Raw genomic sequence first — 13,952 nt, forward strand, 5'->3', positions numbered from 1 at the left:
CGGCGGTAGCATTTGTGCAGTCTTCTCTGTGTGTGTATTTCGATTCGATCGTCAATTTCTTACCAAATCAAAACGTCTACAAAGATGTTGCTGATAAGTTTTAGCTCTTTCTTCGCCAAGTTGATACTGATCGCTCTAGCATGCGAGACGACAACGGCATCATTCAATCATCACTAAATGCAGGGCAAACCGTGATGGATTCTTCATTCAAGTGCCGTTCGCGATTTATCCGACTCATGCACACACTGTCGACGACTGTCCGCGCGCGCACAATGGGAATTTTATTTCTTGACACTGTGATTCTCGAGAAGCATTATTTAGCCGTGATAAAAACTGACCAAAATCTGAATCAATCACATCCAATTACCAGTAATGTCGCTCTTCACGGTGGAAAATTCTCACAACTCTTTCAAAATGAAATGGTCGTCCTGAAAAGGACGTTTGGGGCTAGTCACCGTCGATCGAACTGGGTTGTCAATCCATTGTTAGACAGAAACACACCAAAAGATTACCGAAGACGATTAAATCGAAATGCAGTCGGTAATTTTGTGCTTCCTTGTTTTCGTTGGTTTTCTCACTCCACCGACGGCAATTTTCAAGGTTTCTAGACGAGTTCTCCACGATTTTGATGGTCTAGCTGGCATTGCCCATGGCCATGATGAGCGATTTCACGGAACCCGCAGCATTTAGCTTGGGTTGGGAATGAACAAGAGCAGAAGCAGCGGCAGCGACGAATGTGTAAAATTTATTCCGATAGGAGTCCTTCTCCAATTGCTAGTCGACGATTGACTGATGTGCGCGGGGCTCATTGAAGCTTGGTTGGCTTCGACTGAACACGATAGAATAAAGAGGAGTAAGAAGAAGACCGAAAGGGGCGTTTCCCTTTGCATGACGAAAGAGGCTAAGATATCGAGCAATGATGTCTGTGCTAGGAATACACAAGAAAAAAGTGCTTTTCTATGGAAAATAAGACATGCCTTGATATTTATCAATTTTTCAAAAGTTTATGCATGAAAATCAATAGTTTTAATTATTGGAATCGATTTGTTAAAAGATTTCCAATAGTCAATGGTTAGCTATTGATAATCAATGATTATCTTTAATATGAAGGAAAATTTCTGATCCATGGGTGCCAAAATGATGGAAATTGTGCAATGAGTATTTCTTTTCAGAAGCATTCTTAATATGTCGCAATTTTGTTACATATGTTCTCATAAAATATGGCAACAGCTTCTTAGTTGGAAATGCCACTCTATTTTACAATCGTTGTGAAATGTTGAGCACTCACCCCGACGGCACTGCAGCTGCGTCCGCGAATACAGTATCAAATTGTCGTGCCTTCAATTATTCATGACAAATTAAATTTTGTATGAAGCTGTGCGATTGGTTGAGAAATATAAGATTTAATAAGGTCGGAAATATTATTCTTTTAATTCTTTTCAACACATTTGATGGCCCTGAAAAGCGTCGATTTGCTTATACGACGAACCAGCTAAATGTTTCGTGACGTGGATGGCGCACAAGACCAGCGGGTTGTGGATCACCGGGCATAAGTTGAAATTTGGAAACGATGCTCACTCTTGAAATCTTGTGCGATTTCACCAATCCGACGCTCGGTTAGCAGCAGCTCCTCGGATCAGCAACTCCGAGGGCCTGCGGTATTTCGTTCCTAGCGGGCTTGCTTCTTGACCACCGGTCCGAAACTGAATTTATAACGAGTCGAAATCTGAAGGCGCGGATAAATTTTCGGCGGCGGCGACGATGGCTTGGGCGCTTTTCCGAGCGGCAGTAGCAGCGGCGGCTCGGAGAAGCTCCAAAGCCATCGTCATCGCCGCCGCAAATCAAACTTGCGTCTTCCTCTTCCGACGACACTATTTCACGGTAAGAAACAAGCACGATGCTATGAATAGTTCTGCACTTGGATTTGCACTACTGTAAAATGCACTACTGACAATATCCAGGTAACAGCACTTGAATTCAACGTTGCATGTTTTGATTTGAAATAAAAAAAGTTAAAATAAACATTTCCGGCTGACTCAGATTTGAACCTTCAATTTTCGGAGTGCAAGCCTTGTATCTTACCTCGACACCAACTCGCATCTGTTGAAAGGTTCTCAATCACTTTCTACAACGAGCTGTCAATGATTGCTATCATACAGAAAACATGATGTTCAAAATCAACGACTTTTCACTTCAGATTCTAGTTCTTAAGACAGTAGAGCACATCCAAAGTTAGAACTCTTCAAATCATGGTCATTGGTGTTTTGAAGTGAGTCTAGTGATCAATCCATTCAATCGAACGTGCTGATTTTTTACCATGTTGAACTGTGAAGCGGGTGCAAAGGCAAAGCGAAAATGACTCGCCCGACCTTGTTCACAGTCCGACCGCAAAAAGAAGACTGAGGGAAGAAGCAGGACCGGTGCGCTTTTATATTGGAAAGCGAAATCCAAAAATGTGCTTGAACGTGATTGGTGAGATAAGAAAGGAGTCAACATTTTACGACTTTTCAATAGTTTGTTGCCAATAATCAACAGTAATTGTATGGTCTGAAATGTGTAGGAAAACGTGATTTTTATTAATTTTCATAGGCTGTATATGGAAAAATAGTTAAAACAATGAAAAAAAAAACCATCGATGGAATATTTCAAAACCTCCCGATTAGAGTGTCCATCCCGGGACATCCCGGAACAAAATATCCCGGGATTTTAGTTCTAACATCCCGGGAATCCCGGGTTTCCCGAAATGAACAGAAAATGTAATGAAAACCATTCAATTTGAATGAATGAATTGTCTTTATTAACGAGACTTCATTCGATTTTAATGCAAAACAAAGCCAAGTTTCTTCAGAATCAAGCTCGATAAAATCATGAAATGTCATAAAGGAAACAGAATGAATAGGTTATCATAAATGTAAACGAACTAACAAGAAAACAAATATTTATATGTCTATATGTAAAGGTTATTTTTGCGTTTCTTCTCAACATTAGCATTAGCAACTATTGAAAAACTAAACATTGAATTGAAATTTGCGTAACACGTCGTCTCGGTTAGAATCGAACTCACGACTCCCTTTTCGCTAGATAGTGGGCGTCACCGCTATGCCACGAGAGGTTAGCCGTAAACGATGAATTAAAATTAAAAAAGTACATTTTTTTCAGCTCAGGTTTGAAAGCCTATTTGGAAGTCAATAATTTCTCAGTAATTAACTTTTAATATGTTCAACAATAATTTCAATGATCCTAAAACGTATCTTTTGTTCTTCAAAGTTTTGGTGAATTCTTATATGTCTGAAGCAAATGGTTTTTATGTTATGACTCGAATGTGTACCACATTTCATTTACATTATTGTGCGTTTAAAAAACAGAAAACCCTTAAGCTTTTATTTTTGTTTAATTATTTCATCGAAATGAAGCAGTCACATACAAAATATAATATGGTATAACATTTTTTTTGTCTTTGATAGCTGCTTTATTTTTATATTTCATTGCAAAACATTGTTTTGTTGTAATATTACTTCTATTTCCACAAAAATACTAGTTTTGTTGAATATTGGAAAAATCCCGGGATTTCCCGGGACAAGCCTCCAATTTTATCCCGAATCCCGGGACAAGCGAAATGGCCGGGAAATGGACACTCTACTTCCGATTATGAATATAAAACCTAATTACTGAACTCTAGCTCAAACAAAAATCCGAGGTACATTCAATTTGCATAATCTGTTGGTTTAGACATAGCGTGGGTGGATGAACAAGTTTTAGTACCAAACATCAAATAAGTTCAATGATAGTTTATATGCGGTTTTCACTATGATCGATGGGATGAGTAAGACTTTCTGCGAGTAGGGTTTTCGAACCGGATGTTCAGGTCTGGACATGTTTTTGAACCGCAAATAAGTGTTCCCTAGTCACACTTTTTACATCTATAGCAATTAAACCAATATTAAACGATAGTTTTTAGGCATTTTTAGACTTTAATTAACGGACCAATGTAAAAACGCAACATTTGAATTATTTTCTTGCATGGGGCGAAAGTCGGAACCTGGTACCGGAAGTACTTTTCGGGTAGGAGCAAAGGCCAAGGAACACATGTAAATTTGACCCAATGCAACAATCGCTACTTAAACGAAACATGTGAAATCATCTCAGAAATCCATGGCAAGACATTAACTCTCAATATTATCAATTTGCCTATATGGACAAGGCTAGGTTGTATGGTCACTTCCGGTGAATGAAGCTCAAAACTAGGCATACGACTGCTCGAACTTCATGAAATAACTTCAGCGTTGTTGTAAGATCATGCTTATTGAATAAATAGAAACTTCGGCCAGATGACCAGAAAATGACTGGATTTTGCGGTCACTTCCAGTGACAAACAATATAAAGAGACAAACATATATAAAAAGTAAGACCACACATTCACCTGCTCAAACTTCATGAAAAAACCTCATCGTAGCTGCTGGAACATGCTTCATGTCTGTATTGACTATTCGTCAAGCTGGCCAGGCAATGACCGGATTCTGAGGGTACTTCCGGTGAATCAGTTTTGAGTTTCATCCATGTTTGTCTCCTGGTTCCTCGGAAGTGACCCTAAAACCGAGGCTGGGTCATATGGTAAAATCGATAATATTGAGAGATGATGTCTTGGATTAGGTTTGTGGGATGATTTCATGACGTTCAAGAAGCCTCATTGTTGTTTTGTGTGCTTTGGCCTCGGATCCAACCCGGAAAGTACTTCTGGAACCTGGTTCAGACTTGCGCCCCATGGTAGAAAATAAGCTAAATGATGTATTCTTGCATTGGGCCGTTATTTAAAGTCTAATAATGCCTAAAACCTATTGTTTAATATTGGTTTCGTTATTGAAGTTGTAAAAAATGTGACTAGGGAACACTTATTTCCGATTTAAAAACATGTACAGACCTGAACTTCTGGTTTAAAAACCCCATTTGTAGGAAGACTAACTCATCCCATCGATCATAATGAAAACCGCATTTCATTAAACTTATTTGTTTCTGAGCAACAGTTGATTAAGCATAAAAGGTCTGTTCCGGCGATTTAAGGGTTAAAATCATTTTCAAATTGGACGTCTCATTATTTAGTTAATGATTGTTATAAGGATTGAAAATCTTTGGCTAGAATAATTGAACTGTTCTGCAAGGCATCAGATATGCAGTAAAACATGCAGCAATGTTGCCTGTTCAGAAGAATAATGACCACTGTTCAAGAATTTTCAATTGGATATAAACATATGCAATAAAGACAGTACCGTGAGGGATCAAAATCCGTACACCTAAGCACTTAGCCAAATTAAACGCTCTGTTAAAAATAAGTAGATATGATATAGGCAACCAATCAGTTATTTTCATTAACTTTCACATCTTTTAAGATATAATTAATCACAACATGGCCCTTAAGTTGAGTAGAAACCATAAATAATCGGTTTAAAAATCACTTGTCTTGAATCGAAATCTGTACACCCCGATGAGGTTGAATCAAAATTCGTACACCTGTGATTTGAAATCCGTACAGTTGCCCAACATTTAAAGCTTGAATTCCAAAAACGTTACAGTCGACTCTCCATAACTCGATATTCAAGGGACCATCGACTTTTAGAATCATCCAGTTATAAAATATACTGACACGAAAAATCCCAAAATCGAAGGAACAAATTTTTATATTATCAATACATATATGATTACTTCTGTAAGAACGCAATACTATTTTGTTGATTTTTATGAACCATCATTTAAAATTTTTTTCGAAATGCTCGAAAAATCACTTTTTTTATTGACAATATTATTTTTATTTTCATGTTTTTTTTCAACTTTTATTACAGCTTGCAAGTATGTATTCACCTTCGAACACGAATTAGCCCTAGTTTCCTCGAATAAAAAGGATTTCAAAATTGATATCGAGGTATGGAGAGAAATTTATCTCTCACGCGACATCGACTATTGGAGATATCGAGTTATAGAAATATCGACTTATGGAGAGCACGATGTATGGAAATTTGGAGGGACCCAAAAATACAGCCCCAGCAACACAGATGTTATAATTGTGTATTATCAACTGATATATGACCAAAATTAGTCATATATAAGTTGATAATACACTATTATAACATGTGTGTTGCTCGGGAGTATATCGAGTTATAGAATATCGAGTTGTGGAGAGTCGACTGTATTTTTATCTTCTTATTTGTCTTCTTGATATTACTTATGCTGAATTTTGCGAAAAAAAGGTTGTTGTTTTATTATTATTATTATTATTATTATTATTATTATTATTATTATAGAGTTTTGGCACTTCTCAGCAAAAAAATGCTGGAAACTTTCACCTACCCCGGGCAATCTGTATGCCAAAGGGGATTAGGCTCTGTGGATCTCATTGGTCGGTTTTACTTATCCTAATGAGTCTGCTGGATGAGCTTCTCAGTTGTGGTGGTTCAGGAACCGTCTAACTATGCTGCAGGTTCCAAGAATCACCGCTTTTTGGATGCTGTGTAGGTCCTTCTTCAATTCCAGCTCGTCTAGGGACCATAGGAGAGATTTCGGGACAATTCCGGTCGCTGAGAGGACTACCGGAACTATACGGACGTCCTCTAGGTGCCACATCTGCTTCAACTCCTCCGCCAAGTCGTGGTACTTCGCTATCTTGTTAGAGAACGTTGATTGGACATTGTGGTCCAGCGGTACAGCGATGTCGATGAGTGTAACTCGTTTCATCCTTTTGTCGTAGACTACAATGTCGGGGCGGTTGGCACGGATGAGGACGTCCGTTATGATCTCGCGATCCCAGTACAGCTTTATGCAACTATTTTCCAGAACCGGGTCAGGCAGGTACTTGTAGTAGGGCACAAATCGATCCACCAAGTTGTGCCTAAGGGCAAGCTGTTGATGCACAATCTTGGCAACTTCGTTGTGACGATCGAGGTAGGCTGATCCAGCTAGTACTGAACAGCCGGCAACGACATGCTCGATAGTTTCCCCTACTGAATTGCACTTCCTACAGCGGTCCTCCACGTCTTCGTGCAATATGTAGTGCCGATAGTTCTTCGTCGCAATTACCCGGTCCTGGATGGCTACCATGAAACCTTCTGTTTCTGAGAAGAGGTCACCCCGCACCAGCCACGTGTTTGACGCCACCTTATCGATGTGCTCGAGCTCCAGTTGATGGGGGTGCGTTCCATGCAACTCCTTCTGCTTCCACATTGCGATCATCTCATCGACAGTTTTGATGTCGCAGTTCAGCTGGTAATCCTCCTGCGCCAGATGCAGGGCGCTGAAGCCGTGGTCAGCTTCGCATACAGTGCGGTAAATTTCGTGGCGGTTCTGGCTTTCTACGAAATATGCCCGCAGCTGCTGGATCTGGGAGACACATAGTGCCTGGATATCGGTGACGCCTCTTCCTCCTGCTGCACGTGGCAGGGTGACTCTCTCAATGGACGATTTTGGGTGGCGCATTCGGTGCTTGGTGAACGCCACTCGTACTGCTCGTTCTATCGCCTCCAAGTCAGTCTTGGTCCACTTTACCACCCCGAAACTATACGTCAACAGGGGCACAGCAAACGTGTTGATCGCCTTCACCTTGTTGCCGGCAGACAGAAAGCTCTTCAGAATACAGTTGACACGTGACAAAAACTTTTCCTGCAGCTCCTTCTTGATCATCGTGTGGCGAATACCTCTAAGTTGCAGGAATCCAAGGTATTTATACGTTTCGCCTTCAACCATATTCCGAATCTCCTCCTGCTCGTTTTATTATTATTATTATTATTATTATTATTATTATTATTATTATTATTTTTATTGACTCATTATGTGGAATTGATTCAGTTCTCGTTTATTATCAGATTTACAATCTGTTACTGCTACTATGTCTTTATGATACCGTCGTGTGGGGTATCATTGGATCATTAGGGTGATTTTGGGTCACTATTTTTAAGCAAACTAAAACAAAATGATATCATTATTTTGTGTGGCAAGCTTCAAGAACATGTTAAAAACTACGTTAACTAGGCTAAGAGAAACAGAATTGTATATCTAATATTAAAATAATTAAGTTAAAAGTATTATCATGCTCTTCTATTTGGGTCACAAAAATTGTTAGCACAATTGTGGGTTTCCTTGCGCAGACAGATAGATGGAATTCGTAAAGCCAAATGGCAGAAAAAAAAAACTTTTTGAAACGTTTTGAGAAAAAAATACCATCATCGTTTTCGTATGAATTGAAAGGCTTTTTTCCATAACGTTAGAGTAATATTCATGAATATCTATCCTTATATACTCTACTCACCAACTGCACTACCCTTTAAAACATAACTATCCATTATGGTTTTTTTTAACAAATACACTTTGATATACACTTTACGACGCATATAAAAATCGCACACTAAGTGTGAAAATGTTATGGAAATATATGAATTTAGTGTAGTCGTGTGATAATTGTTGAAGTGCTCATAAGAACAGTAAGCTGCGAAGCAGGTTCTGTCTCAATTGGGACGTCATGCTAAGAAGAAGAATAATAAGAAGGAGATTAGAAGAATTTGGCAGATTAGGGCTTCATATACCATTTGTTTTGGCTAAAACATGATGAAATATGTAAATGTTTTGCCTTGTACGGATTTCGATTCAAATACAAATTATGAATCAAAATACGTACATCACAAAAATTCTCTCAAACAGTAATTATGCTGCTAAGAAGCTGCATTTACTCTTTTGGAATCACAAATACTTACGTTTCGAAGACATCGTTATTAACAACTGGTTAAAAATATGTGCAAATTTCACTATTATTATGTTGAAAACTATATCCTTTCTTGTTGACGAATCACTAAGAAGGCACACAAACTATACCTCATAATGACAAGCGATCACATTTTGATTTTTTGAATTTTTAAACATGGCCTACTTAAATTTTGTTAGCATTTACAATAACTCATAACTTATTGTAATAAGATGTGTAACTTTAAAACTACATATTGATCCATTTTTATATTAAGATATTGAAAATATAATCAAGTGTACGGATTTTGGTCCCACACGGTAATTAGTTAACGTCCAATTTGAATACGGTCTTCAACAATGTTTTAGCTGATGTATCTAACAGCGTCAATCTAACAGTTTCAGCACAATGCTTATGACCGATTGAGTGCATGCTTGCTTTTTCCATAATAATTATCATATAAATTTTGAAGCTTTGTGCAGTCTCAATTTTCGTTCAAATGAGCTCAAATTTTAAGTGAACACTCAGAATCCAATTTAGAATCGGATAAGCGGTGTGAAACAAAAACGATATTTTTAACCATCCTAATACGTGTAGTGACTCAGAACAGATTTTATTAGGAATCCGGGAATTCTTTTTTTTTATTTCTAATAATCTTCCTGGATTTTCTCTATGGAATTCGAATTTTCAATCAAAATATGTGTCATCATTCCTATCGCCAAGCATGGGGCTAGAAGGATAGTAAAAGAGAGTCGGCTTTGCTTTCTCTTGTACTCGTTCGAGATTGCGATAGGAATGACGTCAAGTGTCATTTTTCGGAATATAATACCTTGTTTCTTGTTATCGTGGTCGACTCATTTTCGCGGATATTCGGCAGCGCTTCCCTTAGACATGCACAACACGAGCGATCAAACGAATGTCGTAAATAAAAATGACATTTTTCGTAATAGGCGTTGCTTTCACTGTATGTGTGTCACATTAGTCATAACATGCAAGATCTGAATTCTTTGCAAAATTTATGATATATGCAAATGTCATCGTGTCAGACGACATTCAATTGAAAGTTTTTAGTGTTTCTCGATGTTCATTCTACCGTTCGTGCTGTGTGTGAGAGGTGACGGAAGCGGATGAATGCAGAAAAATAAAAGGGATGCTGACCATGGACAGCACTGGTTTCGAGAGGAAGGTTTACCGGACTTTACACCCTGCATCGTTTCAGAGTAGCCCAAGGTCCTCAACAGTAATTTACGTTTAAAACGTCGGGTAGGAGGCCTAATGCTCGACTCAGTTCAATTTTTGGCTTTGTACTGTTTCGATTTTGTTTGGGATTTTGACGTTTACTGGCACAAGGCCAGTTACTTATTTCAAGAAGAGGTGAAAGAGAGAAAATTATTTTTGTGCAGAACACTATTGTAAATAGTAATTTGTAATAAAAGGGGCTCTTAATGTGTTTTGGTGTTTCTAAGTAATGTGTGTTCAGTTTTAATGTATCACCGGGAAAATCGGTAAACCCTGAGAGAGAGGAGATAGCTGGCTTAGATTGCGAGCTCCCGAAAGTCAAGGAAACCTGCAATCAACTGTCACTGGAAAACTGCACATTCGAAGGGCAGAGCGTGAAAACCGTCAAAATTCAATTAAACGTAATTAAGATTTCTAAATGTTTTTCGATTATTTCACATTTCAAAAAGTTGAATTCCCAAATGTAGTTGTGTGCTACTGATTTTTTTCATATTCATTTCTTTTTAATAGTGACCAACTAGAATTGAATATGATTTTGACCAAAATAAGATCATCTGACGGTTGTGCAGAACCCAAGAATCAAAGAAAGAAGTAAAGAAGGCAAGAAAACATGCCTACTGTCAGTGTGCTGTCTCCTCTCTCTCAGGGTAAATCGTACTCCACACCGAAGAAGGGCTTCGATAATGGCATCTAAAATGGATTAGTCACCCATCTACAAAACTGGTTGAGATCAACGCTGGCCCCATTTAACTACTGTGTTGTGAAGGTTTGTGGACTAAACCCAACACCACTAATTCATAGATAATTGATCAAGATATCCTTAAAGGCGTTTTATTTTTTTTAAAGATTCCTAGAAACATACCGGATTTCCTCTAGAATCCGATCGGAAAGGAATTGCAAATATTTTCTGCAGTCGCTCAAGAAACTATCAAAAGCTTTACTGCTAGAATTACTTTAAGTCCTCCATAGAGTTATTTTAATTATCTTTATAAATTTATAACCTACAAATTTCTCCACATAAATCGTCTGAAACATTTTCATCTCTAATAAATAAAAATGAAATGGTGTTTGTATCACGGTGTCTTTGAGGAGTAAATTTATTACAAAAAAATAGGTAAGTCTGAAATTTCGAACTAAAAACAATTAGACTTTGCTCTTTCATTTGCGACCAAAATCAAAATAATCGGTCGGGGGGTCCAGAACATTTCTTTTTATTTTGTGTGAAGTATTCATGGATATGTGTTTTTGTACCGACACACATTGCGTTGAACATAGATACGGGACAAACTGCGAGATCAAACCATTTGAACACCTTGGCTTGGAAGGTAAAGTTGTTCTTGCTCATAAGAGCTGTTATAAGCATATATGACATATAATATACGCATAATTGCAGAACTGTCTCAAACGTCATTTTAGTTATTGTCCACGAAAAACCTTGAAAATCGTACTTAAATTGGTCATAATGATGTAAGAAGTTATTAGGAAATATTTTTAATAGATGAAGATGCTTCGATATCAAACCTCGAATTTTCAAGAGCTTGTTTGTAGATTTGTATCTTGAGAACCTGACAACCTATTGCGTTGAACATTTTATTGATTGGTCGCCACCAGCGAGTGACCAGTGAGTTACCGGCTGTCTGCTTCTCTAGACTTGTGCTTTTGAAAATTCGAGGTTTGGCTTCTATGTATATTCACCCTTAAAACCATTGATAATCGAGTGTGTAGCTCGTTGTTATTAAGCAGATAAACGGACCAAAATAAAAACTGTCACCGCTGGGAGACAGAGGAGGATCTTCTCTTCGTCGTAGCATTGTGAAATAAAGTGTAAATCCATTCGTTTGCTCAGTAATAACAAGCTATGGCTTTTAGGACGAGATCATAAATTATGCGAGATTTCTCTTTTTATTCGTAGGGGATGGTATACAAATTATGTCATGCTAAAATTCAAATTTTTCGAAGGCCCCCCCCCCCTTGTCAACTTTCTGTATGAGTCCTCCGATAATTTTGTAAGGCTTGTCACGCATGGCTTAACCCCCTCCCCCCCATGGAGCGTGACGTAATTTGTGCATGACCCCTAGATACAAAAGTGACTTATCCGCCTTTCAAACAACACAATTTCAGTTATTCGAATTAACTAGTAGAGGGCTTCGCATGTGATAAAGCTTGTTATAAGGCATGTAATATACTTGCCCCATGGTGCTAAAAAATACGCTAATTTGGATCGTATTTGAGAAGTTTCAAATCTTATATTTTTTATGTTATTTTCTTAATGGCACAGTGCTTATGAAAAGATCAGAAACTAGCATCATGAGGCTAAAATGGGTTTGGGATTTTTGTACTTGTTTGCAGTATCATAACCCCATATTAACCCCTCTACCGGCAGCTTCATTTTTTTCAAAATATTCAAATCGCGATAATTTTTTTGTTTCTCAATATTTTTGAAAAAATTTTCCACAACTTCTCAAAAAACTCTCTTATTTTCAGAATCAGTATCGGTTTTGAGCATTGGTCATTTATATTCGGAGATATTCCAAAATTCCTTGGGGACCGACGCATAGCCATAACTCTCGTAATTATCTCTGGCTACAGATTTTTTCTCATATTCGGTTATTCGCTTTTCAAAACTAAACTTTAGTGAAGAAATTAAACAAATTGGTGTAACTGTTTTTGAGCAATGAGCTTTTATGTTTTTGGTACCACTCTAGCCGTAACGAGATCTTGAAAACTTCTTAAAACATCATATTGAAATTTATATGGGAAGTGTCGGTCCCCCAAGGAACACCGAAATATTTTTAAAACCAGTTGACCAATGGTCAATACCGACATAGATTCCAAAAGTAGAAGAGTTTTTTGAGAAGTTGTGAAAAAATGGTGGAAAAATATAGAGAAACAAAAAAGTTATCACGATTCAAATATATTTTTGTGCTGAAAAAATGAAGCTGGCGGTAGAGGGGTTAAGCTAAATAATAGCAAACAAACTCATGAATATCTCTTCTGCAAACTGTCGAATTGAATTCCTCTCTTCAGCAAATTTCTTTGTTATGGTTTGAAGAATGAGCTTTTACAATGGGATAATAAGTTTGTACTTACATTACAGTACAAGCGTGTTTGGAACATACCTCAAAATTTCTTCATAGTAATTTCCGTATAAACCTACATTGTCTTTGGGCCACCTTAAATCACCACCTAGAAAGCTGCGAATTTCACAGAACACTATTTTTATATTAAGGATAGTAAGGAACATATGTGAGATTGAATTCTCAAACATTTTTTAATTTTGAACCGCCATTAGCATAAACACATAGGTAGGTAAATTCAAACATATGTGCAAGTCTCTCGAAATCAAACAAAAAAAAAATACTCTGGACCCCCCGACCGATTATTTTGGTTTTAGCAGCAAATGAACGCGAGAAACCTAGACTTTATTGTGGAGAAGTTTCAGACTTACCTATTTTTTTGTAATAAACTTGTTCTACGAAACACACCGTGTGTATGTCACGAAATGGCTTGAGAACGCGTTTGTAAGTTATATTATTTGTGAAAACCAACAAGAAAACGGAGCAAAACGGGAAACACTACACTGTCATCTTCTAAGAGATTTTTGTAAGGCCTATTTCATAGCCTACTGCTTGGTAAAATGCAACGTTTGCCAGGACATCTAGTCCAAGAATACTGACATAAATCACCTAGAATACCTTGAAGATTTCGATTAGAGACTTTTAAGAGCACTTTCAGAAAATTTACAAATATATTTTCATAGTATATTTATACTAGATTCCTCTTATTTTTTCTTTAACAATTCCTTTTTATATTTAATCTAGTAAAAAATTATTGAACTTTTTGGAAATTCCTTCCATAATATTTTGGGAAACTATTTCAAACAGGAATTAATTCTTGGTTTCCTCGGAAATCGAGTCTAGTACACGACTCTGAAGACGGCCTTACAGTTGAGGTCGAAATACGCGTGTCTGTCAAAGGATACAAACTCTTGTGG

Source organism: Aedes aegypti, chromosome 3 (assembly GCF_002204515.2).
Source record: "Aedes aegypti strain LVP_AGWG chromosome 3, AaegL5.0 Primary Assembly, whole genome shotgun sequence".
In the NCBI taxonomy this organism is placed as follows: Eukaryota; Metazoa; Arthropoda; class Insecta; order Diptera; family Culicidae; genus Aedes; species Aedes aegypti.